General features: G+C 38.4%; 1 non-coding gene and 1 pseudogene across 1 annotated transcript; one reads left to right on the top strand and one right to left on the bottom strand.

Moving 5' to 3' along the window:
- Positions 1-6,062: 6,062 nt before the first annotated feature.
- Positions 6,063-6,170, bottom strand: LOC118143383 (U6 spliceosomal RNA). Its single transcript, XR_004727607.1, has one exon. It is a non-coding gene; the product is annotated as a U6 spliceosomal RNA (small nuclear RNA).
- A 15,292-nt stretch (positions 6,171-21,462) lies between these two features.
- On the top strand, positions 21,463-22,003 carry LOC144577104 (interferon-induced transmembrane protein 3 pseudogene; annotated as a pseudogene).
- The last annotated feature ends 2,494 nt before the right edge of the window (positions 22,004-24,497 follow it).

Genomic DNA, 24,497 nt, shown 5'->3' with positions numbered 1-24,497 from the left:
TGCTGATTGTTTCCTTGGCTGTGCAGAAGCTTTTAGTTTAATTAAGTGCCAACTATTTATCTTTGTTTTGTTGCATATGCTTTTGCCTTCTTGGTCATGAAGTCTTGGCCTAAGCCAATGTCTAGAAAAGTTTTTCTGATGTTGTCTTAGAATTTGTATGGTTTCAGGTCTTAGATTTAAGTCTTTGAAAGCACTATCTATAATCGTGGATTTATTTATTTCTCCTGTGGTTCTATTAGCTTTTATTTCCTGTGTTTTGAAGATCTGTTGTTAGGCACATAAACATTTCAGATCATTATGTCCCCTTGATAAATTGACTCCTTTATAATTATGAAAGGATCATCTTTATCTCTGATAATTTTTTTGTGTATGTGTGCTGAAATTTTTACTTGGATATTGATGTAGCCACTTTGGTTTTCTTTTGATTAGTGCTAGCTTAGTTTCCTTTTATTTTTAACCTATTTATGTGTTTTTAAAAACACACACACACATGGGATTTTGAAGGTAGCATATATTTGAATATTGCTTTTTAAATCTAATCTGACAGCCTGCCTTTTAATTGGAATATTTAGGCCATTTATATTTAATGTAATTATTGGTATGGTTGTGTTTAAATTTACAACCTTCCTATTTGTTTTATATTTGTCCTCCCTGTTCTTTGCTCCTCTTTTCTTCCTTCTCTGTCTTCTTTTGTTCTGACTGTTTTCTATTGGTCTCATTTCATCTCCTTTGTTGGATTATTAGCCACAATCTTTGTTGTATTATTTTAGTGGTTGCTTTGGGTTTATAGTATACATCTTTTACTTACCACAGTCTAACTTGCAGTAATATTTACTACTTCATATACAGTATAAGCACTTACATGTATACTTTAGTTTCTTCCTTACTGGTCTTTGGGCACTGTTATCATACATTTTACTTCTACATATTTTATGTATCTCATAATATGTTGCTATTATGCCTTAAACAGATGATTATTTTTTAAGATATTTAAATAATAAATGAAATTATCATTATTATTATTACAAATCTACTTATGTAATATCGTGTCCTGTCGTGCTCAATACTTTGTGTAGATCAAGGGTCAGAAAATGTTTTCTGTAAGGGGCCAGGTAATAAATACTCTAGACCATGTGGTTTCTGTTACAATTACTTAATTCTGTCATTGTAGGATGAAAGCAGCCAAGGGCAATGAATAAATGAATAGGTATGGCTGTGTTCTAATAAAACTTTATTCACAAAAAAAAGGCAGCAGATCAGATTTGGCTCATGGGCCATAATTTGCTGACCCCTGATATATCCAGGTTTCCATCTGGTATTATCTTTTTTTTTCCAGCTACTTGAAGGACTTCCCTTTACATTTTCTATTCCACCAGTCTGCTTATGATTAACTCTTTCAGCTTCTGTATGTCTAAAGAAGTATTTATTTTGCCTTAACTTTTAAAAGAATTTTTGCTTAATAAACAGTGCCAGGTTGACATTTTTTTTCTTACAGAATTTTAAAGATTTTGAGCCACCATCTTCTACTTTGCATTGTTTCTGGCAAAAAAGCTTCTATCCTTATCTTCATTGTCCTGTATGTAGAGTATCTTCTCTACTTTTCAAATTTTATCTTTGTCACTGATTTAAAGCTACTTGATTCTCATATGTGTTTGTATTTTTTTTTAATTTCCTGGTTTTGGTGTTCACTGATCTTTTTGAATCTGTGAACTAATAATTTTTATCAAATTTGAAACATTTGGTCACTATTTCTTTAAATACTTTTCTCTCCTCTCTGTCTTTTGGGAAACCCACTCACACATATTTGGCCACGTGAAGTTGTCATTGTTGCTCTGTGAGTTAAGTCTTTTCCTCTGTGTACTTTATTTTAGGTAGTTCCCATTGCTATGTCTTCAAGTTTACTACTCCTTTCCTCTGAAATGTCTAATCTGCTATTTCCCATTTATTGTATTTTTTTTATCTCAGACACAGTTGTTTTCTTCTCCAGAAGTTCAGTTTTCATTTTTCTAATATCTTCCATGTCTCTCCTTAATGTTCAATCTTTTCTCTAGCTTGGTGAACATATAGAATACAATTATAATAACTTTTAATATGCTTGTCTATTAATTCTATCATTCGTGTCATTTCTAAGTCAGTTTTGATTGATTTTTCTCCTCATTATGGGTTTTATTTTTCTAGTTCTTTGAGAGCCTGATAATTTTTTTACTGGATGCCATATATCGTGAATTTTACCTTTTTGGGTGCTGATTATTTTTATATTCCTAAAAGTATTCTTGAGCTTTATTTGGAAATACAAATTACTTTGAAACAGCTTGTACTTTTGGTTCTTGCTTTAAGCTCAATTATCAGGGACCAGCAGCATTTAGTCTAGGGTTAATTTTTCCCACTACTGAGGCAAGACCCTACTCAGTACTATCACTTAGGTCCTAACACTTAAGAAGTATTCTACTCTGGGTATTGGGAATAGACTCTATTCCTATTCTTGTGAGTTGTAGCACTGCTTCCTCTAATCCTTTGAGTGATTTTTTTAATCCAGTTGTTCATATGCATGTGCTGATGGTTATTCTATTGAATACTCAAGGGAAGTTTCTGTAGATTTCTGCTGTGTGCAGCTCTTGTTTTAAATACACTACATTGGGGATTCTAGATTCTTTGTTTTTCTCGACCTCCAATTCTGCTGCCTCAAGGATATTGCCAGGCTTTGCCACTGTTCTGCCTTCCTTGTCATGGTCTGCAAACTTCCTTCAGGAGGTAAACCAGGTCAATAATGGGCTATATATGTTTCCTGTCATCTAGGGATTACTGTCCTTCATTGCCTGGTGCCTAATATTTTCACAGCCATTGTTTCATATATTTTGTTCAGTTTAAAAAGAAATTGTTCCAGATGAGAGATTAAAATCAGTCCTGCTCCTCCATACTGGCTAGAAGTAGAAGTCCCATCAATTCATGTTTAAATAATTAAGAAAAGAAAGAAAAATTTGTTTTGTACTTTCCTACCAAGTTATCATTTCTAGTGCCCTTTATTCCCTTCTGTAGTGCTGAATTTCCATATGGTCTCATTTCCCTTCAGCATGGAGAATTTCCTTTAGCATTTCTTCTTTTAGAACTACTTATTTTTTTAATTGACAAATTAAAATTATAAATATTTGTGGCGTCTAACATGATGTTTTGAAATATGTATACAATCTTGAATGGTTAAACCAAGCTAATTAACATGTCTTACTTTCAGACTTACCGATTTTTTATGGTGAGAACACTTAAAATCTACTGCCTTAGCAATTTTTAGTTATACAATAATTGCCATTAAATGTAGTCACCATGATGTACAATAGAGCTTTTGAGCTTATTTCTCCAACCTGAAATTTTGTATCCTCTGACCGTCGTTTCCCCACTTCCTCCCTCCTCCTCTGCCCAAGCCCTGGTAACCACTATTCTCATCCCTGCTTTGATGAGTTTGTCTTTTTTAGATTCCACATATAAGTGAGATTATGTGGTATTTGTCTTTCTGTGCATGGCTTATTTCACTTTTTTAAATTTTTATTTTTTTGTTAAGCTGCCAAGTTGAAGTAGAATTATTTCACTTAACATAATATCCTCTAGGCTCATCCATGTTGTCATAAATAACAAGATTTTCTTCTTTTTAAGAAGTCTTTTAAAATTTAAGAATATTCCATTATGTATATATACCACATTTTTTAAATCCTTTCATCATTGATGGGCACTTTGGTCTTTCCATGCCTTGGCTATTGTAAATACTGCTGCAACAAACATGGAAATGCAGATATTTCTTTGACATACTGATTTCATATGCTTTGGCTGTATACCCAATAGTAGGATTGCTGGATGATATAGTAGCTCTATTTTTAACTTTTTGAGGAATTTCCATACTGTTTTCCATAATGGCTGTACTGACTTACATTTCTACCAATAGTATACAAGGGTTTCCTTTTCTCAACATCTTTTCCAACATTTGTTATCTTTCATCTTTTTGATAATAGCCATTGTAACAGGTGTGAGGTGATATCTCATTGTGGTTTTAATTTGCATTTACTTGATAATAGTGATGTTCAGCATTTTTCTTATATACCTGTTGTCATTTGTATGCCTTTTTTTTTTGGAGACAAGAATGTCACCCAGGCTTGGTGACAATAAGAACAAACTAGGCTGGAGTGCAGTGGCACCATCTCAGCTCACTGCAACCTCCACATCACGGATTCAGGCAATTCTCATGCCTTAGCCTCCTGAGTAGCTGGATTACAAGCATGTGCCATCACATCCAGCTAATTTTTGTATTTTTAGTAGAAATGGGGTTTTGCCATGTTAGCCAGGCTGGTCTTGAACTCCTGATCTCAGGTGATCTGCCCACCTCTGCATCCCAAAGTGCTGGGATTAAAGGCATAAGCCACTGCACTCAGCCTAGTTTGTTCTTATTTTAGGCTTAGTTTGTTTTCTTTTTCTGGTTCCTTGACATGCAATGTTAGGTTGTTTATTTGAGATCATTCTTCCTTTTAGATGTAGGTGCTTATTGCTATAAATTTCCCTCTTAGAGCTGCTTTTCCTTCATCCCGGAAGTTTTGGTATATTATATTTCCATTTTCATTTGTTTCAAGATTCCAAATTTTTCCTTTAGCTTCTTCATTCACCCATTCGTTGTTCAGAAATATGTTGCTCAATTTCCATATATTTGTCAATTTACTGAAATTCCTCCTATTATTAATTTCTAGTTTTATGCTACTGTGTTTAAAAAAGTTACTTGACATAATTTCAATATTCTTATATTTGTTAGGACTTGTTTGGTGGCCTAATACATGGTCTATCCTGGAGGAGTATTCAATGTGTATTTGAGAAGAATGTATATCCTGCTGCTGTTAACTGGAATGTTCTATACATGTCCATTGGGTCCACTTGGTCCAAAATATAGTTCAATTCCAGTGTTTCCTTATAAATTTTCTATCTGGATGATTGTTCATTGTTGAAAATGGGGTATTGAAGTTCTCTACTAATATTGTATTGCATTTTTTCTCTCTTCAGATATGTGAATATTTGCTTTATATATTTGTGTGCTCTGATGTTGGGTGCATATATATTAATAATTGTTATAACCTCTTGATAAATTAACCCTTTTATCATTATATCTTTGTCTCTTTTTAAACATCTATTTTATCTGATATAGCTATAGCTACTTCTGTCCTATTTTGGTTTTCATTTTCATGGAACATCTTATTTCATGCCTTCACTTTTAATCTATAAAGGTGAATTACGTCCATACAGGTGAGTGAAGTCTCTTGTAGGCAGCCTATAGTTGAGTCATGGGGTTTCTTTTAATCATTCAATAATACATCTTTTGATTGGAGAATTTAATACATTTATATTCAATGTAATTATTGATAGGCAAGGACTTAACTATTGCTATTTCATTAATTGCTTTCTGGTTGTTTGGTAGAGCCTTTGGTTCTTCTTCCTGTCTTGCTGTCTTCCTTTGCGATTACGTGATTTTCTGTACTGGTGTGCTGATTGTAGGTTTTTGCTTTGTGGCTACCATGAAGCTTACATAAAACCACTTATAGTTATGACAGGCTATTTGAAGCTGATAACTAACTTAGACTGCATTTAAAAAACTCTATACTTGCTTCTTCCCACTCACATTGTATTTTAGTCATAACTTATACCATTTTATATTGAGTATCCCTTAACAAGTTATGCTATTATTATTTTTAATTATTTTGTCTTTTAACCTTTGTACTATGGATATATGTGATTTATACATCACCATTACAGTATTAGACTATCCTGAATTTGACTATGTATTTTACTTTTATCAGTTAGTTTTATGCTTTCAAATGTTTTCATGTTGCTATGTTTTCAGCTTGAAGAACTCCCTTTAGCATTTATTATAAAGTAGATCTAGTGGTGATAAAATCCTTCAGCTTTTGTTTGTCTGGGAAAGTCCTTAACTCTCCTTCATTTCTGAGGGGCAGCTTTGCCAGGTTCAGTATTCTTGGTTACCAGTTGTTTTTTTTTTTTCCTGTACTTTGAATATATGATCTCATTCTCTTCTGGACTAAAATATAAAATACTTCAGAAATTTGCATGTCATTCTTGTGCAAGGGCCATGCTTGTCTTCTCTTTATCATTTTAGTTTTAGTATTATGTGATGCCAAAGTAAGCACGAGCACTTCTTGTGATTGTGTCACCTGATAACATATCATCTTGTCTTTCATTTATTTGAAAATACCTATTTTATCTTCATTTTTGTAAGGTATTTTTACTTGATTCAGAATTTTAGGTTGACAAGTTTTTCCTTTTTTCTTTTAGCATTTTAAGTATGTCTTTTGGCCTCAATTGTTTCTAATGAGAAATCAGCTATATCTGGGTGTTTTTTGTATTTTCTGTTTGTGTTTTTAGGAGTTTAACTTTGCTGTGTCACATGTTATTTTCTTTGTATTTATCTTGTTTGAGGTGTACTTTGTTTTCTGAATCTATGGGTTTCTTCTTTTTGATCAAATTTGGAAAATATCTGACTAATGTTTTTTCAAATATTTTTTCTGCGACATAGTTCTTTTGCTCCTCTTTTTCTGGAACTCCAGTTGCTCATTTTCTCAGTCACTTGATACTGTCCCACAAGTTGTTGAGGGTCTGCTAATTGTTTTCCAATCTTCTCTCCTTCCATGCTTCTACTTGGATAATTTCTATTGATCTATAATCCAGTGCACTGATCCTGTCTTCTTTATTCAATCTACCATAATATTTTCTAATTTTTTTATATTTCAAATACTGTATTTTTCAGTTTCTAAAATTTCCTTTTAGTTCTTTTTATAGTATTCATATTTCTTCTCAAATTCCTCATCTCTTCACACATTAAAAATGAATACATCTTTTCCAATAGTTTTTTTATTATATTTATCACAGTTATTTTTAAATTTTTGACTTAGTTCATTTGGACTGCTCTCAGAAAAATACCTTCAATTAGGTGGTTTGTAGACAACAGAAATTTATTCCTTGTAGTTATGAAGGCTGGGAAATCCAAGATCAAGGCATCAGCAGATTTAATGTCTGGTGAGGGATCTGCTTTCTTATAAACAGTGCCTTCTTGCTATGTTCATACATAGTGGAGAAGCTAACTAGTGCTATGGAGTGTCTTTTATAAGAGTACTAATCCTATTTATGAGAGTTCTACCCTCATGATCTATTCTGCCCCCAAAGGCCCATCTTCTAATACTATCCCATCAATAATTAGGTGCTAACATGAATTTTGGGAGAACAAAAACATTCAGACCATAGTAGTTCCCTTCTGCTAATTTCAGTATCACAGGTTTGTTTGTCACTTTGCTTTTATCAACTGATTTCCCCCCCCCCCCACTGGGCTACATTTTTCTGTCTGTTCGTGTATCTAGAAATTAAATTTTTCATTATACATAGGTAATTCTGCATTCTGTTATCTTGCTTTGAAGATTTTGAATTTTGCTCTAGTAGGCAAGTAACTTACCATCAGATACCCTTGATCTGTTATGGAGTTGATTTTAAGCTTTGTTAGGGAAAGTCTATTTTGAATTTTTCCCTTAGTCACAGGGTAAATACCTTAATTTTGGAATATGGTACTTAATCCCAGGGTGTGGCCCTTCTGAAATTTCAGTGCAAAGCCCGAGGGACTTATCAAGGCTCTCATTTGTTGGTATTTAAGCTTTAAACTCTGCCTCCATTGTTGGCAGCTACTGAATCCTCTGCTCAGTTGTGTGTTCTGTTTTGTTTTTTCAGTTTATTTGTTTTTCCTTAGGATTCCAGCTACTGTTTTTCCCAGAGGCTTCTTGTAGTCTCAGTCCACACATTCAAGGTTTAGGTGTCAGTCAAGGATTTGAGTGGAATCTATATGCAGATTTGGGGGCTCCCCTCTGTGGCTTAATTCTTTATGGGATTTCCGCCTTCAATGTCTAACTGCTCTGGAAGACCCAGTATGCATCATCTGGCTCCCCAATACCACTGCAGCTTTTTGCTTCCGCTCTGTCTGAAATGCCCCACCATACCACAGAGACTGGAGACTGCCCTCAGGTGAAAGCTGGATAAATTAGAACTCACTCAGTGTGGTTCTCCTCTTTTAGGGGGACAAATCCCCACTAGTTTCTGTCTGATTTGGATAATTTCCCAGTAATTTCAAACCATTTTTTTTTCTATTTTGTCCAGAGTTGATAAATGTTATCAGTAGGAGAGTCAGTGTAATACAAGCTACTCCGCCATTATCCTAGGTTGGAAATCTCCTGGTTTCTCATTTTTAAAATGAGGATAATATCTACTTCACAGTTTTTTTTCCCCTCTGTCTGAGAATTAAACAGGAATATATATGTGAAATGCCTGGCATGGATAGATATTCAGGAAATGTTAGTTTCCTTTCCTGTATGCTGAATTGGCATGTTTCCTTTTAGCTTCCCTTCACTAGTCCTTGCCTTGTTCTCTCGGTCCACCCCACACAGGTCTAACTTCTTTCCCATCTGGCAGACCATCATATCCTGTCGCTTGGGTTTCTCCTTCATCTTCAGGCTAAAAATCTCAGTTCTTTCTGCCATTTCTCAGGCCACACGTTTTTTTCTAGGGAACTTGGAGTCCCTATAATGATTCTATTTCTTCATGGAGGAATGTCCTAAACTCAAGCTCCCAGTTCTGCCATTTATAAACTCTATAATTGGAGCAAGTCATCTTTTGAGTTTCAATCTCCCCATCTGAAAAATGCCATTATAATTCCTATTCAGTCTGTGTCTTGAAAACTCAGGCACCTTAAACTTTAGCCAATGTTGGTAAGAGAGTCTGAGGAGAGGTCTCCACCTCCTAGGTTCCTGCTGTCACTGATGGAGGGACTGGGGCTCTCTTCTCTGGTTATTTTGGTGGGGGAAGAAGAAAGAACAGGGGCTATTATAATTCAGTCTCTCTTCACAAGTGAGGCCCGTGGCTAATTTTCTCTTGAATTTCCAAGGGCAATCATATTTTCCTGTTTTAAGGTTTCACTTTTTCTTCCAAAATCACTCAACCTAGTCTCATATGAGAAATTCATATTCTTCCCATTATCACAACTTTGACACTATTCTTTGCAAAACAGTGCTGGTCATATTATGTTATAGATGCATTTTCCTATCCATCTTAAGTGTCTCTGTCTGAAACACTATAATCAAATAATATATCCTCTCAAAGTTTTTCTTTGATCCCCAAATTTATTTAGGGGCAAGGGAGAGTAGTGATGATTTGTTTATTCTCCAAATGAGAGAAAGCATTAGCAAAGATATACAAATTCCTTTATAAAGTCCTTACACAAGCAAGTAAGTTGATCATAAAATTTATTATCCAGAGCTGTATACTTTTGAAAGTGAAAGGGGGCTCTGTTAATAATTATGCTATGACTGACTGCATAGAAAAATTGCAATGTCATGTCCATTGTGCAGTTGAGTACCTCAGGGCCTGACTTCCTGTAAAGGTTCCTGATTCTTGAGGAAAAATATTTGGCAACCAAATCACCAGATACACAAATGAACAACTTTTTTTTTTCCATTCATCTATAGAATCTTTCTTTCTCAGGAACTTCATTGTTGGGGAACTCACTCCACTAGTGCAAAGGGCTTAGGATCACCTGTGCAGAGCCACCAGTGAAAAGGACTGATCTGGTCACTTTTGTCTGAAGCACATTCTCAGCTATAAGGCAAAAACTTAAGCTCAAATCACCTTCCTGGAAGTCAAGGACTCACCCCTCATTGAGTTGCGTCCTGCCTGGCTAATATCTGTTTACTCACACAGCTCCCGCAAAAGGTCACTGCTTTCTCCCAGAGGTGCTGGTTTGCATGTAATGGAGCTGCAAAGTGACCCTCCTCTCCAGTTCAATTCAGCCTAGACCATGGCTAAGTTCGAAACAATATTCAAGAAATATACATGTTACACTCACCTTGTTATTTTCTTTAAAAAAGCTGCTTTTTCCTGACCTAAACTTTTCCACCCTGCTTTTCTAGAGTGGTTTCCTCCTTTCTAATCCTTGCTATCTGGTAAGACTGTACTCATTCATCAAGTTCCAACTCAAATATCATGTGCTCCATGAGGCTCTTCCTGATGCCGCTTCACTTTCTTTAATCTACTCGAGGTGTCAGAGTCAATTAGGATTTGGTTCTGCTAATTTAATTTTCAAAAAGCATGACAGTGGCTTAGACAAGATACTACTTGTCTTTCACATAGAAGTCAGGAGGTCAGTAGTCCAATGCTGTTATGGCAGCCCTTTGGTGTCATCAAAGATTCAGGCTCTTATCTTTCTGCTTTGCAATCCTCAAAGTCACCTCATGGTTCAAGGTAGCTGCTGAAGATACAGCTATATGTTCATCTGACAGCTGGAGAAGAAATATTAATAACAGGAGGACAAGAGGTTTTCTTAGTATTAAGGACCTTTTTGTATTAATGTTGTGAATTATATGAAAATATTTTTCCTTACGTTAAGCCAACCTTGAATTCCTGAAATCAACCCACTTTGGTCAAAATGCATTATCATTTATATACATTGCTGGATATCACTTGCTAATGCTTTAAGATTTTTGTACCTTCTCACATGGTTTTGTCATTCTTTGGTATGATTATGCTAACTTCATGAAGCAGATAGAGACTTCTCTTTCTTTTGACATTTTGGAATATTTATTTAAGATTAGAATTATTTGTTCCCTTGAATATTTGGCAGAACCACTGATAAAACCTCTGGACCCGGAGATTTTTTCTTCATGAGAAATTAATTCAAACTTTAATAATTATAGAACTATTTGAGTATCTTGTTTTTTCTTGATAAGTTATGTTTTCTAAGAATATGTTTATCTCATCTAAATTTTATCTATTCCTTTGTCTGATTTTTCCATCTACCATTTCTGATGCATTCCAGATGCTATCCTGAGTTTGCTCTTCCAGTTCCTAGATTCTCCTTCCAAGTATACCTAGTCAACCACAATGCTGATCTATTGAGTTTTCTGTTTCAATTTTTATATTTTATTTTTATGATTCTCTTTGGTTCTTAAAATCTGCTTGCTCTTTTCTGCTGTCATTGTGCATTTAACAACTTCAGTGAGGTACCACTGACATACCTCACTATGTCAATAATGTGCCAACGAATGGCACATTTTGTAGTGTATAATTGATAAATTTTGACCTATGTATAACACTTGTGAAACCATCACAACAATCAAAAAAATGAACATGTCCAACAGCCCAAAAGGTCACCAATTCCCTTTTGTAACCCTTCCTTTCTGTCTTTCTAGTCCACCTCCCATTCCCAGGTGATTTAATTTATATGTTTGACCCCTCCAAGTCTAATGATGAAATGTAATCCTCAACGTTGGAGGTGGGGCCTGGTAAGAGGTATCTGGATCATGGTGTGGTTCCCTCCCTCATGAATGGCTCAATGCTGTCCTCTTGGTTGTTTAAAAGTGTGTGGCATCTTCCCTACATCTTTCCCCTGATCGCACCATGTAAAGTATCTGCTCCTACTTTGCCTTCCACCATAATTGTAAGCTTCCTGAGACTTTTGACTTAATGTTGAGACCAGTTAAGACTTTTGGATACTATTGGTACTATCGGCAGTACATATGAAATCATATCATATGTACTCTTTTTGTTGTTTGGATTCTTTCACTCAACATAAGTATTGTGAGATTTATTTATATTCTTGTATCCTTTTTATTGCTAAGTTGTATTCTATTCTATAAATATACAAAAATTTGTTTATTCAGTCACCTCTTAATTGTATTTTGCAATGTGTGAAGGACACGAGATTTGAGGGGCCATTAATGGAAAAATATAGTTTGGATGTTTGTTACTTTTATATCTCATGTTGAATCATAATCCCCAATCTGAGGTAGGGCCTGTGTTTAGGTCTTGGGAGCAGACACATTGTCCTCATGATAGTGAGTGCGTTCTTGTGAGATCTGGTTGTTTAAAAGTCTGTGGCACCTCTCTGCTCCCTCTCTTGCACATGATCTCATCGTGCAAGGCACTTGCTCCTGCTTTGCCTTCTACCATGATTGTAAGCTTCCCGAGGTCCTCACCAGAAGCTGAGCAGGTGTTGGCGCCATGTTTGTACAGCCTCAGAAACATGAGCAAATTAAGCCCCTTTTCTTTGTAAATTACCCAGTCTCAGGTATATCTTTATGGTGATACAAGAATGGCCTGACATGCAAAAATGTGTTTATTCAGTTACCTCTTTATAGACATTTGAAATGTTTCCAGTTTTTTACTATTACAAATAAAAGTACTGTGAACATTTATGCACAAGTTTTTGTATGAACATATATGCCTTTATTTTCCCTAAGTAACTACAAGTAGAGGCTAGGTTATATGGTAGGTAAATATTTAATCTTTTCAGAAACTGTTGACTCTTTTTAAAGTGGTTCTACATTTTGTATTCCCCTCAGCAGCATATAAAAGCAGTTGTTCCAAGTCTTTGCCTATACTTGGTATGGTTAGTCTTTTTAATTTTAGACTTTCCAATAGATGTGTAGAGGTTTTTCATTGTGACTTAAATTGCATTTTTAAAATAAATAATAAAGTTGTATCTTGTTTTTTTCTTGATCAGTCTCTTGCTAGAGATTTGTCCATTTTATAATTGTCTCAGAACCAGCTCTTGGTTTAATTGATTTTCTTATTGCTTTCTGTTTTCTATTTCATTGATTTCCATGCTGATTTTTATTATTTCTCTTCTTCTGCTTACTTTGGGTCTCATTTGCTCTTTGTTTTCTAGTTTTTTAAAGTGGAAGCTGAGGCCATTGATTGAGACCATTCTTTTCTTTTAATATAGAATTTTAATGTTATGAATTTCTCTGTGTGTACTGCCTTAGTTGAATCTCACAATTTTGATATGGTATATGTTTGTTTATATTCAGGTCAAATTCTTCCTAATTTTCTTTTTTGTTGCTTCTTTAAGCTATGGGTTATTTAAAAGCATGTATGTAACTTGCAAATATTTGGAGACTTTTCAGATATCTGTTACTAATTTCTTAACAACTTATTGATCTTTCACTTCATTGTGAAATGAGAACAGAATTTGATGACTTGACTCCTTTTAACTGTATGAGACTTGTTTTGTGGTTCATAATAATGGTTTATCGTGGTGAATGTTCCCTGTAGAGTTAACAAAATATATATTTTTCTGTTACTGGGTGGAATGTTCTATCTATGTCAGTAAGTTGGTTGATAGTGCTGTTCAAATCTTCTGTACACTTATGTGCTCCTGTCTGTTGTTCTAACAATTTTTGAGAGAGAATTATTGAAATTTTTGATTATTTTGCAGATTTGTCTATTTCTCCTTGAAGTTCTACTAGCTTTTGCTTTGTGTGTTTTGTTGTTCTTCTATTAGGTGCATAAACATTTACAATTATTATATATTATTGATAAATTGTACCTTTTAACATTATGAAATAATGCTCTTTATTCCTGATAATTTTTTCTGCTCTGAAATCTACTTTGATATTAACATAGGCTTTCTAACTTTCTTTTTCTGTGGGTTAGCATGATGTGTGTTTTTCTAGCCTTTTACTTTTAACCTATTTGCACCTTTATAACTAAAGTGGGTTTCTTATAGGTAGCATTTAGCTGAGTCTTGTTTTTTTTTAAATTGAATCAGATAATCTCTGCCTTTTAATTGGGGGTGTTTCGACCACTTATAAATGTAGTATTTTTATTTACATTACTAGGTGATATAGTTTGGCTCTGTGTCCCCACCCAAATCTCATCCTGTAGCTCCCATAATTCCTACATGTTGTGGGAGGGACCTGGTGGGAGATGACTGCATTATGGAGATGGGTCTTTCTTGAGCTGTTCTCATGATAGTGAATGAGTCTCATGATATCTGGTGGTTTTAAAAATGGGAGTTGCCCTGGTACATGCTCTCTTTGCCTGCCACCATCCTAGCAAGGTGTGACTTGCTCCTCCTTGACTTTTGCCATGATTGTGAGGCTTCCCCAGCCACATGGAACTGTGAGTTCTCCATTATACCTCTTTCCTTTGTGAATACCCCAGTCTCAGGTATGTCTTTATCAGCGGCATGAAAACAGATTAATACACTTGATTTAAGTCTGCCGTCTATTTTCTTTTCTATTTATCCCAGATAGTCTTTGTTCTCTTTTTCTTTTTTGTCTTCCTTCTTTTGAATGAATTGTGCTTTTATTATTTCATTTTTTCTTTGTTGGCTTAGTTAACTGTAACTCTTTGTTATGTTATATTACTAGTTGCTTTAGAGTTTACAGCATACATTTTTAACTTACCACATTCTACCTTTCAAAGGTATACTACATATGTAATATGTAAACCTTACAAATGTAATTCCATTTCTTCTCTCCCAGCTTTCATGCTACTCTTGTCATACATGATTTCTACATCACACTTCACAATGCATTATTATTATTTTTGTTTTAAACAGACAATTATATTTCAAAGATACTTAAATGATAATAGTCATTGACTGTCACCTCTTACTGGGGGCTTCTCTCAGGTCATCTTTCACTATTCTGTAAGTGCTTCTTCATGCTGCTCCTAGTTGTTCTTTACTGCTTTGCCCCAAGCCTGGATACAGAACCTTCCATTAATTCTCCCAAAGAATACTCAGCACAGTAAGAGAGTTGGAGGACAGGAGAAATGGGTAGAAACATGTGCAGATGTGCAAGTCTGAGGCTAGCAAAAGAAAAGTTAAAACTGAATATCAGATACACCTGTTCATAGGGTTCATCAAATCATGCCCTCCATAGAAGTCATCCCTGGCCATTTTTCTTTCTAACTCTAGAACTAATAGCATATTTCTGGGCCAGCTTACCTCCACAGATGGTAAATTCCTTTGGCCATGTCCTTCTCCATAAACTACAGGCCCTGGAAAGACTGTGAGATTCTCCTTTCTCCCAATCTGAGGCCCACCTCATTTTCTTCCTAAGAGATTGAGAGTAAGATTCTCTGTCTCCTACAAAGTAGGTAAATATCCCACCTTCATTCCCAGGGCGAGTCAGGGCCCTGCGACCTGGCTGGCAGTCACATGGTACAAAGTAGGTAAATATCCCACCTTCATTCCCAGGGCGAGTCTGGGCCCTGTGACCTGGCTGGCAGTCACATGGTCAACAGTATATTTCCCAAATACTGTTTCAAATCTCCTCTAGTTCTTTCATAGTCTTTCACTTCCAATGTGATGAAGAGAAGATCAGGCATGTACATTCTTTTCTGTCGAATATAGGCTCATGATCTCAGTAGCATATACTTGAAAAAAAATACACAGGCATCTCCTGAGAAATGAAGACTCTGATAGATTGTCCTTTTAAAATCTATGTTTAGAAAAGCAATCTACAAGGGCCTGAACTTGCTCATCATGTGGCTGATCTACAGTACTATTCAAAACATTCAACATTTCAGTCTATATTTGAATAATATGGCTGGTTCAATGTTTATCTATGAACAGTGAGGCACACATACTGACCTGACATCTGCAATACAGTATTGTGGTTCAGAGCATAGACTGAGAGGCCTCTCTTAATGGACTTTCTCAGAAAATGAAAGATCTTCTCCCCACCCCAAATTCCTACTTCCCCATAGAAGCAGAAACTTTTCATTATTCTCTAAATGGAAGTTTCTCAGCTTCATCAGCTTTAAAATCCAGACTAACCTGCAGGTAAACTTTTGGCTGGCAACCTTAAAATAACTGTGCCTCTTTCACCATGTCAAAGTTTGAGAAGAATACTATAAAACCTTTAACAATCATTGCCACCAAAAGGTATACGACTTGAATGCGTAATTACTTGCTTTGCCCACAGCCCCTTTGGGAAAGCCTGCCCAAACTCGAAGAGTCCACGCTATATTCTGCTTGTTCTTGGCTTTCCCTTTCCCCAACATATGTCTAGACCAGATCTGGACACTTATTCAAAGGCCAGCCATGGACCAATCAAACCACCTGACTCCAGAATTTAGAGTCAGCACCTCTGGGCAATGATAGGAATTTGAGTTGAAATGTACAGTTGGGCCGGGTGCGGTGGCTCACGCCTGTAATCCCAGCACTTTGGGAGGCCGAGGCAGGTGGATCACGAGGTCAAGAGATCAAGACCATCCTGGTCAACATGGTGAAACCCCGTCTCTACTAAAAATACAAAAAATTAGCTGGGCACGGTGGTGCGTGCCTGTAGTCCCAGCTACTCAGGAGGCTGAGGCAGGAGAATTGCCTGAACCCAGGAGGCGGAGGTTCGGAGGTTGCGGTGAGCCGAGATCATGCCATTGCACTCCAGCCTGTGTAACAAGAGCAAAACTCCATCTCAAAAAAAGAAAGAAAGAAAGAAAGAAATATACAGTCAAGGATGGAGTAGGTTTTATGTGCAATATATCACTCATGCTGAAGTTATAGGGAGCAGAAACCACAGGCTGCAGAAAAAGTAGGCTTGTAGGAGAGGAGTACAAAGCAAGAGACCTTGCTAAGCATATGTTTGCAGCCCATGAGCCAAGACCATGTGTCCCCCATAAAGGAGGTGGGGAGAGAGAAGCTGCCTCCCTTGCTGACATCACTGACTATTTGTAGGCCCAGCTGCTCTCTTGCCCTGGATGCCAGGATATTGCTCCTTGTAGTAGAGACTGATTTTCCTATCCAATACCCGTTCTTCCTTTCTTGGTTTTACTCAATGTGATAATATACATAACAAAAAGACTACATCTCCCTCCTCCCTTTATAGTTAGGAAGAGCCACAGCCTAAGTCCTGGCCAAAGAGAAGGAAATGGAAGTTGTTGGGTGGAACTCCTGGAGGCTCTCAAAGAGCGGGAAGGAAGCTGAATACACTTTTGGACCCTCTCTCCCCTCCCTCTAATTGCCACCTGGAGGGCAGAGTTGATGGCTAAAGCTCCAATTTAAAGGTGGATTCCTTGGCTTAGGATGGCAGAGGAGAAAGATGGAAGGTGGTCTGAATTCCTGATGATAGTCAAACCACCATACAAACCCAAGACTATATATCTTCCAATTTCTTATAATGAGAGAGAAAACAAACTCTTCATGCCAACTTTGCCTCCTTGAGAGCCAGAGGCAGTTGGCAGTTCAATGCCCTCACAGAGCCAGAACACATTCAGCAAATGTTCCATGCTAAGCATACATTTGCAGCCCATGAGCCAAGACACAAGCCCTCCCTCACTCTGCTCAGTGCCTTCCAGGGTCTCACATCCACAAAAAAAAAAAAAAATGTGGAAAAGCAGATGCTGACCACTTAGAACAGAGAAGAGTATTTTGTGGAGTGGTTATCAAGGGTATCAAGGTGGCCCTGTCAGGTGCCCGTCCTCCAGGACTCCAGGTGATTATATGAGGTTCCTCTTCCTGGGGCTCAAGGTGGTATTCGTGCTTATTGGTAAGAGCACTACTACACACAGGTCTTTTCAATGCATCTAAGAATAGTGTTCTGCCATAGTTGCCGGCAGGCATTCTTTCACTGGTTTACAGGAAAGGGGCTGGGGAGGTGAAATGCACAGAAGCTGAAAGTAGCCTGAGTGACCTGGTGTTAGAATCCCTGCAGTGTGAAGAAGCTATAATCAATGATGGAGGAGAAACTTTAGAAGATGGTGAGGAAAACCTCAGGAGACAAGGAAGCCTCTCTGCTTCACATCCTAAAAATGCATAATGCCTGGTTTTTTTTTCTTTTTTGAGACAGAGTTTTTTGCCCAGGCTGGAGTGCAATGGAACGATCTCAAGTCATTGCAACTTCTGCCTCCTGGGTTCAAGCGATTCTCCTGCCTCAGTCTCCTGAGTAGCTAGGATTACGGGCGCCCTGCCACCATGGCTGGCTAATTTTGTATTTTTAGTAGAGACAGGGTTTCACCACATTGGCCAGGCTGGACTTGAACTCCTGACCTCAGGTGATCTGCCCGCCTCGGCCTCCCAAAGTGCTGGGATTACAGGTGTGAACCAAGGCACCTGGCCCCCATAATGTTTGTTTAACCCTTTGTGACTAAAGACTTGCACATCTTCCCACTTAATGGCTGCTGGGTATAATGGCTCACACAGGTCTCAGTACAGAATATAGGACTCTCATAGATATGATAAAATTGTAATAGAAGCCGTCTGGAATACAGAAAGTACATTAAAATAGCAAGGGATTGGCAATCCCACCAAACAGATCAGACGATGAGAATTTTCTACTACAGTTGAAAACTGTATGATGTGCCATAGCCTTGTTTTTCACTATGTATTCAGCCACGGTCTGAAATGAAGGGTAGTTAGAATAATCAGTAGTTTTTCATCCTTTTTGATGAATTTCTAAAGTTTTACAGTAATAACATGTCTTGAATATGCAATACTAAACATTGAAACAATCTTTTCATAATAAAATGCTAAAAAATGTAAAAAGAAGTTTGTTGAAATAAATTTGGCAGTATCTAGTAAGGTTGAACATAGGCAAACCCCGTAACCCTATGATTTCCTCATAAGCATAAATCCTAGAGCAGGAGATGGCAAACTTCTGAAAAGGGCCAGAGAGTAAACATTGTCGGCTTTGCAGGTCCTAATTTTTCCACTGCAACTACTCAATTCTGCATAAATAGTGCAAAAACAGCCACAGACAATATGTAAACAAATTTGAATGACTATATTCTAATGAAGTTTACTTACAGATACAAGTAGTGGGCCAGATTTAGTCAATTGCCTCTAGAGAAACTCATGCTGATGTATGCCAAAATATGGGTACAAGAATATTACTGCAGGATAGTTTCTAGAAGACTCAAACTAAAAACAACCTAAATGCAAATGTCCAAAAATTAGTAAGATAATTTCAGATAATGATAAGAAGATGATAAGAAAATAAAAGATTGGATAATAGGCTGGGTGATAATTTGGGATGGGGGCACCAATGTAGATGGGGTTGGGAGGAGCCCTTTTGAGAGGGTAATGGGGAATTTGACAACTAATTGATGAGAAGGAGCCATCCATGCAAGTATTTCAAGAAAAGGGAGTTCCAGGATGCTGTCATTTAGATGTTTGTCACCCCAACCCTATGTTGACACTCTATAAATAAACCACAGTATATGTATCCACTGAGTATCGAATGGCAAATCAAATGATCCCTATAGTACATATTCCACATTCTTTTAAGAGTCATTGGGTGACTATGAAAATGTTGAGCAAAAGTAGCCAGACCCAAAGGAGTACATTCTTTATGACATTTGATTTTGTAAAAACTAAATAATACTGTCTAGGAATGCATCTTAGGTGAAAAAACTATCAAAGAAAGAAAACAGGGAGTTACAGTGAAAGTCAGAAGGCAAGAAACAATGGTGACCATGAATGGCTTCATAGAAGGCTTTGGGTGCTGGCAATGTCCTATTCCCCAGATTAGTTAATGGTTACGTAGATACTCACTGTTTTATATTTTATAGAAATCATACATCTACGTTTTTAATCCAGTTTTTTGTATGTGTGTAAATTTTATAGAAAAACGTGGGGTTCTGTGTAATACTTTCCACCTATAAAGTGGTACACAACAGATGTTAATATACAATGTCTAGTTCTCCCTGGAATAAAAGGTGCCACTCGCAGTTTTTATTTTCTGTGTAAGAGCAGGTGTCTGTCTTGCCCTGTGGCTGGGAGCTGAGGTTGACCAGCAATATGAACAAATCAGAAGCATATTAGCCAGTGCTTTGTATTCACGTACTTTCACACACAGGTAACATCATTGCTTAGTAGTTCGTAGTCTTTTTATTTTGTAATCTGCAAGATACTAATGTGCACACCCTTGAGAAAAATGTCTGTGCATTGTTCCTGTAAGTGAAATCAGACATTGACTACATGGCATTCTGGAGTAGTTGGGGTCTGCAGCTGTCTTCCCTCTTTTACTCTGAAAAATATTATGAAATTGAGAAGTGCTGTCTTTGATAGTGTCTCCCGGGAGCAGAGCACGTGATGAACAGACTTCCACCGTGGAAGAGATGGGTGAGGAGGTTAAGTAAATTTTCTTTGTGTAGTTCCCATTAAACTTCAATCAGAGTTACAGAAAGAAATTTCCTCCGGGCGGCTGCGAATACAGGTATTGGTTTGACTTTAATAAAAGTCATAACTGATCTTTCTGAGGTCTCTCGTGGAATGAGCTCAGCAGAATTCAGGCAGGTCCTTGAGAGGAAAAGCGTCCACTTAAACATCGCATTATCCTAATAATCCCATTCCAGAGCTGCCATCCCATTATTTTAAAGGTCTTCATTTGCAAATTGTGGTATTTGAAAGTTTTCTTTTTACATTATTGCAGAAAGCGGGATGGATCTTTCTGAGGGCCACACACCTATTTACAGACTCCCTCTCCTTCCAGACCAGAGTAAGGCAGCAAGGTGGAGGCTGCTTTCCACCTTCACATCATTGCTTTGATTAAAATACCCTGTGTAAAGCAACATCTGCTTTGAAGCCAAGACTGCTTTTAATAAGTTTTGTTAAGAAAGGAAAAAAAAATTCTCTTATTGCTAAAGAATAGCCCTGGTCAAGATGGCGATCAGGGTAATGCCGTCCCAAGGCATAAAATCTCATCCATTCAGTTTTTATCCAACAGATCTTTTCAGGGTACCTGCTGTGTGTTAGGCACTGCTCTAGGCCCTCAAATATAGCAGGTATCAAGATAGAGAAGAAATTTGCAATCCAGTAAGGAAAACACCCAGGGAACAACCAAAAAAATTAGATAATTTCAGATAATGATAAGAAGATAAGAAAATAAAAGATTGGATAATAGGCTAGGTGATTATTTGGGATGGAGGCACCAATGTAGATGGGGTTGGGGGGAGCCCCTTTGAGAGGGCGATAGGTTAGTTGACAACCAATGGATGAGAAGGAGCCCACCATATGAATATTTCAAGGAAAGGGAGTTCCAAGATGCTGTCATTTAGATGTTTGTCCCCCCAAACCCTATGTTGATGTTTGATCCCTAATGTTGGTGGTAGGGCCCAATAGGAGGTATTTGGGTCATGGGGGCGAATCCCTTATGAATGTCTCAGTGCCCTCCCTGCAGGGGCAGGAGGTGGGGAAGTCAGTGGGTTCTCACTCTATTAGTTCCTGTGAAACGGGTTGTTGAAAAGAGCCTGGCACCTCCTCCTCTCTCTTGCTTCCTCTCTCGCCATGTGATCTGCACACACCGACTCCCCTTTACCCACCGCCATGACTGGAAGCAGCCTGGGCCCTCACCAGAAGCAGATGGTGCCACGGTTCTCACACAGCCTGCAGAACCATGAGCCAAATAAACAACTTTTCTTTAAAATTACCCATTCTCAGGTATTCCTTTATGGCAACATAAACAGACTTACCCACAAGAAGACAGTAAAGTAATGCCCAGTGCTTAAGGGAAGAAGTTTTGTGACACCACAGTGTCCTGTATGAAGAAAGGGATACAAGGTGCACTTGGAAAGATAGGCAGGGGGTCCTGCCTGTGCCATGGAAAGGGTTTAGATTTTACTGTAGGCGAAATCAAAACTAGTGGGGAAAGGGAGGGCCCACTGAGAACCATCCCAGCAACCCGACCACAGTTGGTGTTCACTGGACACCATGAACCACACTGTTCAAACCTTCTTCACTCCTACCAATACCGACCCTCCCCCTACCAATGAGATGCTGAAGGAGGAGCATGAGGTGGACATGCTGGGGGCACGCCACAATCCGGCTCCCCCGACATCCACTGTGATCCACATCCGCAGTGAGACCTCCATGCCCAGCCATATCATCTGGTCCCTTACCCTCTTCATGACCTCCTGTTGCCTGGACTTCAGCGTTGGCCTACTCCATGAAGTCTAGGGACAGGAAGATGGTTGGTGACCTGACCTGGGCCCAGCCCTATGTGTCCACCGCCAGATGCCTGAACATCTGGGCCCTGATTTGGGGCATCATCATGACCATCCTGCCGATCATCATCCCAGTATTGATCTTGCAAGTCTATCGATAGATCAAGGAGAATCAACCAGGCCAGGGGCTCTGCCTGTGACTGTTTCCCATGTACTCCACCTTCCATTCCTCACCCTGCCCCCCAGTTGAGTCCTGTATCAGCCCTTTATCCTCACACACTTTCTACAATGGTATTCAATAAAGCGCACGTGTTCCTGAAAATAAAAAAAGATTTTACTGTAGTTGCAAAATCTATTTTTTAATATGTAAATAAGCATTTCTTAGGATAATGTCTAGCTTTCTTTCTGGAGTGCAGAGAAACTTGGATGGGTGTGAGGAAAAATGTAAACTGGCCCTGAATCCTGGCTTTGTCTCTTTACTTTTGCATAACTTTGGGTAAGGTTCCCCAGCGTCTCCAACCCCATCTGTAAGTTGGGCATAACAACAAGCACTTCACAGAATAGTGGTGAGTGTTAAGTATCTGTGAACAGACTCCGCCTGGTGCTGACCCTCTGTGGGTGCTTGATCATTGTCAGCAGAATCTTCCTCTGAATGACCCCATGGGTCTGCTTATGCTCTGGGGAAGCCTTTTTTAGTAAAAGATCATTGTTGAAATTGAGGTTAGGCCAGTGATCATCCATCAAGAAAAACCTGAAGATATTAACAAACCCTGGGCAGGCAGTCTTGGTGTAGGGGAGCAGGCACTCAGTTCTGGTCCTGGTTCTGCTGATCACTAAGCCTGATCACTAATGATCTCAGGAAACCTGGCCTCTGTTTCCAAATCTGAAAAACAGGAATCATCACCATGATTCTGACCCTAGTTTACCTCAAGAGTTATGAGGGTTTCAAACAAAATAATGTGTGTAACCATGAGGGCTTTTCACACAGATGAAATGTTAGCCTCACAAGCTCCTTTTGCTAATGCTTCCCTCTCTATCCAGAGAGGTCAAACTTCTAAAACCCTTGAATAACTCTCAAGGCAACACTAAGAGTTGAGGGAGGAAGCAGGTGACTCTCTTTAAGCTTTACCCTGGTCTTGTTCTACACTGGAATTAAATATTCACTTATGAATTTTCTTGGGATGTTCTGTAATTACAGTAGTTCCCCCGTATCCACAGGGGCACATTCCAAGACCCCCGGTGGATCCTGAAACCACAGATACAGCGGAACTCCTAGATACACTATGTGTTTTCCTATACATATATACCTATGACAAAGTTGAATTTATGAATCAGGCACAGTAAGAGATTAACAACAATAACTAATAAAATAGAATGATTATAGCAATATACTGTAATAAAAGTTATATCTCTCTTCTCTCTCAGAATATCTTATTGTACTCTACTTACCTGTTTTCAGGCTGTGATTGACCACAGGTAACTGAAATAACAGAGTGAAACCACAGGTAAGGGGGGACTACTATATACTCTTTTTTTTTTTTTCAGACAGAGTCTCACTGTTGCCCAGGCTGGTGTGCAGAGATATAATCTCACCTCATCACAACCTCCGCCTCCCAGGTTCAAGCAATTCTCATGCCTCAGTCTCCCAAGTAGCTGGGATTATAGGCATGTACCAGCACAGCCAGCTAATTTTGTATTTTTAGTAGAGATGGGGTTTCACCATGTTGGCCAGGCTGGTCTCAAGCTCCTGGCCTCAAATGATCCACCTCAGCTTCTCAAAGTGCTGGGATTACAGGCGTGAGCCACCACGCCTGGCCTATATACTGTTTATCAGATTTAAAATGACTTTAGTCTGATTCTTCCATCATATGTCCTCTCTTTTTGGAGGGTAAGAGAAGCCATCCCAATGGATACCCATTCTAATCCCTCTTTCCCCCATCCACTTTCCACTTTCTCCTTTCTGCAGACCCAGAGCCCACAAACCAGTGTGTACTCTGGGCCATCCAGGAGTCTCATCAGGGTTGTGATAATGACACCATCTGTAACTCCGGTCAGCCCAGTTGACAAAGGAGGTGTCAATGCTGTGGGCATTCCAGTTTCTTTGCCCTTGGTTCAGGGCAAAGAAATTTCAGCTTCTCTTCACTTCTGCCTTTTGCCTGAGTTAAGGGACACAGACAAAAGAGGCATGGCTGGGGCTAGAAAGGGGTGAGGGGCTGCTGGGACTGCACCTGGCAGAGTTCAGCCTTAGACGGAAGGAGTGGACAGAGGTTCCAGTGACAAGGCTGGAAAATGGAGAAAGTTGGAACAACTCCAACACTGCATCAGCAGATAAATCTACCTCTGCACCTAAACAGAGATGGGGACCTAAAAGGACAAACAGCTGGGCTGTGGACACTTGGGAGAGAAGCCATGTCAATATAGATTCCGCTGAGTTTTGGTTTTGCGGGGTGTGTGTGTGTGCGCGCGCATTTGTTTCCATCTCTTGCTGGCTTGGATGCAGGTCTGCTTCCGGTTCTGGAAATGAAGACATCGGTTGGGGGTGGGCAGAATTATAGAGAGGGCTGGGGTCTCTCCACAGGGAAGCCTAAAAACATACATTCTCCTATTTGATAGCTAGGACAATCCTATGTAGTAGGGTAGAATTGATCACTATTCTCAGTAACAGGGGAGAAAACTGAATCTAAAGTGATTAAGGACTCATCATTTGAGATACCGTTTATGAAAGGCTGGGCCTCTGCTTAAGTGAGCTGGCT

Source organism: Callithrix jacchus, chromosome 7 (genome assembly GCF_049354715.1).
Source record: "Callithrix jacchus isolate 240 chromosome 7, calJac240_pri, whole genome shotgun sequence".
Lineage (NCBI taxonomy): Eukaryota > Metazoa > Chordata > Mammalia > Primates > Cebidae > Callithrix > Callithrix jacchus.
Note: the sequence above shows the minus strand (reverse complement) of the source record. Positions and strands in the feature narration are given on the sequence as shown.